This window comes from Schistocerca nitens, chromosome 6 (assembly GCF_023898315.1).
Source record: "Schistocerca nitens isolate TAMUIC-IGC-003100 chromosome 6, iqSchNite1.1, whole genome shotgun sequence".
In the NCBI taxonomy this organism is placed as follows: Eukaryota; Metazoa; Arthropoda; class Insecta; order Orthoptera; family Acrididae; genus Schistocerca; species Schistocerca nitens.
The window spans coordinates 310,172,577-310,179,353 of NC_064619.1; positions in this window are offsets into that span (position 1 = coordinate 310,172,577).

Sequence of the window (6,777 nt, forward strand, 5' to 3'; positions counted from 1 at the left end):
TTAGCCTCGCTACTAATCTACCCTGTCATTGTCAGGCGGTCATCGATTTTCTCAAGTTGATTCGCCCTCTTTTTTTCTACCTCCTGACGCCTCTTTTCCGTCTCCTCGTGTTTCCTCTCTAATTCTTACAATTTCTCTTTTCTGGTTCTTCCTGCTCCTTTCATTTCTTCCAAAATCTGGAACAGTAAATTCGGTTATTGCTGGCGCTCAGGACCACCCATTGGTGACAAGACACTCGATTCTTGTGCACTGTTACCTCGTCCTGGCAAGATTGGCCTTTTGATGCTTCCGTCTTTTTCATTTCCCAAATTATCACATTCACTGCTACGCTCGCGACAAGTCAGTGTGTCTATCATCCTGTTCCGTGGGAACGTAACCATCTCATCCGCTGACCCGTTTTCGTTCATAGCTTCCACTCTGTCGCCGGCCGCGGTGGCCGAGCGGTTCTAGGCACTTCAGTTTGGAACCGCGCGACTGCTACGGTCGCAGGTTCGAATCCTGCCTCGGGCATGGATGTGTGTGATGTCCTTAGGTTAGTTAGGTTTAAGTAGTTCTACGTTCTAGGGGACTGATGACCACAGAAGTTAAGTCCCGTAGTGCTCAGAGCCATTTGAACCATTTGGACCTTCCACTCTGTCCATCACTCCGCACCCTTCGGACTGACTCCCGTTACGTCCCAAGCTAGCCTTACTTTGTGTTAACATTCAGGCGAATAGACAACAAACCAAAACATGTACTGCACGGCATTTAGTAAAAACTTTAAAATTAACCCTACACTTCCTACTCTCCTGACAAAATTTGTCACATCGATTTTCATTTCCATTACCATCCGCTCCAAAACTGATCCACATCGTGCGGTAGCGTTCTCGCTTCCCACGCCCGGGTTCCCGGGTTCGATTCCCGGCGGGGTCAGGGATTTTCTCTGCCTCGTGATGGCTGGGTGTTGTGTGCTGTCCTTAGGTTAGTTAGGTTTAAGTAGTTCTAAGTTCTAGGGGACTTATGACCACAGCAGTTGAGTCCCATAGTGCTCAGAGCCATTTGAACTGATCCACAACGTTGTTAGCAATACCGGAATAGTGGGACAAAGTTTGTTTCAGAACAGTTCGTTAGTGCGGGTAGCCTACATTCAGGGGCAAGTATGCATTCAGGGGTAAACCTATTGTTCTCTTTTGATTGATAGGTCCTTAACCTATTGTACTTCTAAGAGGATTATGACACCCTGGGGATATTCTTTCCTTTCGATTGACAGCTCCTTAACGTATTGTTCCCGCACTTCCCCTCCCCCTCCTCCTCCCCCAACACTTCCACCTCCCCCATCCCTCTTGAAATGCCCTCGCCATTACAAGCACACTTTTTATATCAATTTGATTGACTAATTAATTAAATCGATAAATTAACTAACACCCCTCTGGGAACCTCCCAGTCCTTCCCCTCCCCTCCCCCACCTGGAAACTGGCAGGAAAAAGACTCAGTTGGTTACCCATTTGGTGGAAAATCGATTGCAGTGTATGAAATATTGCTTCAGCAATTTAGACAAGGTGTAGAATATTGTTTATATATTTGCGGCAGTGTACAGAATATAGTTCATTTATTTATTTCAAGAATTTGTTGGGAATCGATTACAGTGTATGGAATACTGTTTAAACAATTCAGACAATATGTGGAATATTGTTTATTTAAACAATTCATGGGAAATAAGGCAGTGTTTGTAATATAGTTCATTTATGAAGCTAAAGAATTTGTTGGGAAATTGACTGCATTGTATGGAATATTGCTTATTTAAACAGTTTGTGGTGACAAGGAAGTTGTTGTTGTTGTTGTGGTCTTCAGTCCAGAGACTGGTTTGATGCAGCTCTCCATGCTACTCTATCCTGTGCAAGCTTCTTCATCTCCCAGTACCTACTGCAACCGACATCCTTCTGAATCTGCTTAGTGTATTCATCTCTTGGTCTCCCCCTACGATTTTTACCCTCCACGCTGCCCTCCAATACTAAATTGGTAATCCCTTGATGCCTCAGAACATGTCCTACCAACCGATCCCTTCTTCTGGTCAAGTTGTGCCACAAACTCCTCTTCACCCCAATCCTATTCAGTACCTCCTAATTAGTTATGTGATCTACCCATCTAATCTTCAGCATTCTTCTGTAGCACCACATTTCGAAAGCTTCTATTCTCTTCTTGTCCAAACTATTTACCGTCCATGTTTCACTTCCATACATGGCTACACTCCATACAAATACTTTCAGAAATGACTTCCTGACACTTAAATCTATACTCGATGTTAACAAATTTCTCTTCTTCAGAAACGCTTTCCTTGCCATTGCCAGTCTACATTTTATATCCTCTCTACTTCGACCATCATCAGTTATTTTGCTCCCCAAATAGCGAAACTCCTTTACTACTTTAAGTGTCTCATTTCCTAATCTAATACCCTCACATCACCCGACTTAATTAGACTACATTCCATTATCCTCGTTTTGCTTTTGTTGATGTTCATCTTATATCCTCCCTTCAAGACACCATCCATTCCGTTCAACTGCTCTTCCAAGTCCTTTGCTGTCTCTGACAGAATTACAATGGCATCAGCGAACCTCAAAGTTTTTATTTCTTCTCCATGGATTTTAATACCTACTCCAAATTTTTCTTTTGTTTCCTTTACTGCTTGCTCAATATACAGATTGAATAACATCGGGGAGAGGCTACAACCCTGTCTTACTCCCTTCCCAACAACTGCTTCCCTTTCATGTCCCTCGACTCTTATAACTGCCATCTGGTTTCTGTACAAATTGTAAATAGCCTTTCGCTCCCTGTATTTTACCCCTGCCACCTTTAGAATTTGAAAGAGAGTATTCCAGTCAACATTGTCAAAAGCTTTCTCTAAGTCCACAAATGCTAGAAACGTAGGTTTGCCTTTCCTTAATCTTTCTTCTAAGATAAGTCTTAAGGTCAGTATTGCCTCACGTGTTCCAGTATTTCTACGGAATCCAAACTGATCTTCCCCGAGGTCGGCTTCTACTAGTTTTTCCATTCGTCTGTAAAGAATTCGTGTTAGTATTTTGCAGCTGTGGCTTATTAAACTGATCGTTCGGTAATTCTCACATCTGTCAACACCTGCTTTCTTTGGGATTTGAATTATTATATTCTTCTTGAAGTCTGAGGGTATTTCGCCTGTTTCATACATCTAGCTCACCAGATGGTAGAGTTTTGTCAGGACTGGCTCTCCCAAGGCCGTCAGTAGTTCCAATGGAATGTTGTCTACTCCGGGGGCCTTGTTTCGACTCAGGTCTTTCAGTGCTCTGTCAAACTCTTCACGCAGTATCGTATCTCCCATTTCATCTTCATCTACATCCTCTTCCATTTCCATAATATTGTCCTCAAGTACATCGCCCTTGTATAGACCCTCTATATACTCCTTCTGCTTTCCCTTCTTTGCTTAGAACTGGGTTTCCATCTGAACTCTTGATGTTCATACAAGTGGTTCTCTTCTCTCCAAAGGTCTCTTTAATTTTCCTGTAGGCAGTATCTATCTTACCCCTAGTGAGATAAGCCTCTACATCCTTACATTTGTCCTCTAGCTATCCCTGCTTAGCCATTTTGCACTTCCTGTCGATCTCATTTTTGATACATTTGTATTCCTTTTTGCCTGCTTCATTTACTGCATTTTTATATTTTCTCCTTTCATCAATTAAATTCAATATTTCGTCTGTTACCCAAGGATTTCTACTTACCCTCGTCTTTTTACCTACTTGATCCTCTGCTGCCTTCACTACTTCATCCCTCAAAGCTACCCATTCTTCTTCTACTGTATTTCTTTCCCCCATTCCTGTCAATTGTTCCCTTATGCTCTCCCTGAAACTCTCTACAACCTCTGGTTCTTTCAGTTTTTCCAGGTCCCACCTCCTTAAATTCCCACCTTTTTGCAGTTTCTTCAGTTTTAATCTACAGGTCATAACCAATAGATTGTGGTCAGAGTCCACATCTGCCCCTGGAAATGTCTTACAATTTAAAACCTGGTTCCTAAATCTCTGTCTTACCATTATATAATCTATCTGATACCTTTTAGTATCTCCAGGGTTCTTCCATGTATACAACCTTCTATCATGATTCTTAAACCAAGTGTTAGCTATGATTAAGTTGTGCTCTGTGCAAAATTCTACCAGGCGGCTTCCTCTTTCATTTCCTAGCCCCAATCCATATTCACCTACTACGTTTGCTTCTCCCCATTTTCCTACACTCGAATTCCAGTCACCCATTACTATTAAATTTTCGTCTCCCTTCACTATCTGAATAATTTCTTTTATTTCCTCATACATTTCTTCAATTTCTTCGTCATTTGCAGAGCTAGTTGGCATATAAACTTACATTACTGTAGTAGGTGTGGGCTTCGTATCTATCTTGGCCACAATAATGCGTTCACTATGCTGTTTGTAGTAGCTTATCCGCATTCCTATTTTCCTATTCATTATTAAACCTACTCCTACATTACCCCTATTTGACTTTGTGTTTATAACCCTGTAGTCACCTGACCAGAAGTCTTGTTCCTCCTGCCACCGAACTTCACTAATTCCCACTATATCTAACTTTAACCTATCCATTTCCCTTTTCAAATTTTCTAACCTACCTGCCCGACTAAGGGACCTGACATTCCACGCTCCGATCCGTAGAACGCCAGTTTTCTTTCTCCTGATAACGACATCCTCTTGAGTAGTCCCCGGCCGGAGATCCGAATGGGGGAATATTTTACCTCCGGAATATTTTACCCAAGAGGACGCCATCATCATTTAATCATACAGTAAAGCTGCATGCCCTCGGTAAAAATTACGGCCGTAGTTTCCCCTTGCTTTCAGCCGTTCGCAGTACCAGCACAGCAAGGCCGTTTTGGTTATTGTTACAAGGCCAGATCAGTCAATCATCCAGACTGTTGCCCTTGCAACTACTGAAAAGGCTGCTGCCCCTCTTCAGGAACCACACGTTTGTCTGGCCTCTCAACAGATACCCCTCCGTTGTGGTTGTAGCTACGGTGCGGCTATCTGTATCGCTGAGGCCCGCAAGCCTCCCCACCAACGGCAAGGTCCATGGTTCATGGGGGGGGGGGGGGGAAAGGAAGTATGAAATATTTAAACAATTGCGGCGCTTTTTTATTCTGGCCGCACATGCAAACGCAGAGTGGGCTTAGTTTAAATTTGCTGCCAGAATCAGGGACGTTAAGGCTCTTATTTTTTATTTTCCTCACTTTTCGAAGCACACTGGTGTCTGAGCATAGAAGGGAAAATCAGAACAAGTACGTATCTAAAAGTTCATGACATGTTTCGAAACCCACCGCCACTTTCTGTAGACGGAAAAATTTCGAAAATTTCAGAGGCAAACTATTTAGTACAGATCGAGAAACATATATGCATATTGCACTGACAGTTAAACCTTGCAAAAGTGGTCTACAGATCATGAATGGAAGGAAGTGCAGTATAGTGGCCACCGTTTGAGATCTCCCGTGTGTGTGTGTGTGTGTGTATGTGTGTGTGTGTGTGTGTGTGTGTGTGTGTGTGTCGTCATCGCGCCGCCACAAAGGTCAAAACAGCCCAATGTTCTAATTACAGATCACGGTACTAAATACCACCGACAACGTATCGAATATCGGCCTCCTTTGATCTCGCGCCCACCGAACAAAGCATGAAGTGGTTGCATTCTGTTGATCGGCAAATTCCAGACTCGCTTCATGTCTCTGTCCCTCTGAAGAGGCCACTTTCTGTTTGTTTGTGTGAACCAACATCTCCAAACACGAAGATGAAGGTTTTTATCTCTCCTCAGAATATTGTTTCTTATTGCCTAATGCCGGAGAAAAGGGGAAAGCTGATGCAATTTCGATATCAAAAACAGAGTGAAATAATCCATCTGCACTACGCTGTCAAATTAATTGTTTAACAGTTTCCACGGGTGAAACAGATCGCTTAAAACACTCTCCTCCACCTTGCGATGATCCATCTTCATAGTAAAACATATTTTCATCGTTTGAGTATCACACGCAAACTTTATGTAAATCAAGCAATGTAATTTCCGTCACAAATGGACCGTAGTGCTAAATGTTCAAATGGTTCAAATGGCTCTGAGCACTATGGGACTTCAGTCCCCTAGAACTTAGAACTACTTAAACTTAACTAACCTAAGGACATCACACACATCCATGCCGGAGGCAGGATTCGAACCTGCGACCGTAGCGGTCGCGCGGTTCCAGACTGAAGCGCCCAGAACCGCTCGGCCACAGGCGGCCGGCTGCTAAATGTATCTGAAGTCTTGTACCCATAGGCGTTTGAGAACACAAACACCCTTCTCCGCCACATCGTTTCCACTAAACATATCTGGTGAAAAGAAAATCCTGCCGATCACACAAACACGCGTTCACAAAGCGTGCTGTCCGCCGACTGTAGGGTAGTCCCGTCCACGCCGGCCCGGAGAGGCAGACCCTACACCTGCGCCGGCCTTGCCCGCCCGTACCAAAGCAAGCGTGCGCGCAATGCAACTATCGGAAACACGATTAGGTTTTTAAAAGTACTGTAGAATTCCTAAACTGGTTCTCTCCGGTAAATTCGGAATGAGGGAGGAAGGTTCTACTGCGTGACATAATAGAGACAACAGCAAATACAACTGCATGACAAAGCCCATTGCGATATGTGGAGAAGCACTAAACACAACACACTTAAACCGCAATCCTTTCGGTAGTAATAAGCTATTTCTGGCTTGCTGTCAGAGACTCCTATCAGTCGGGAATCTGACGTCGCCATT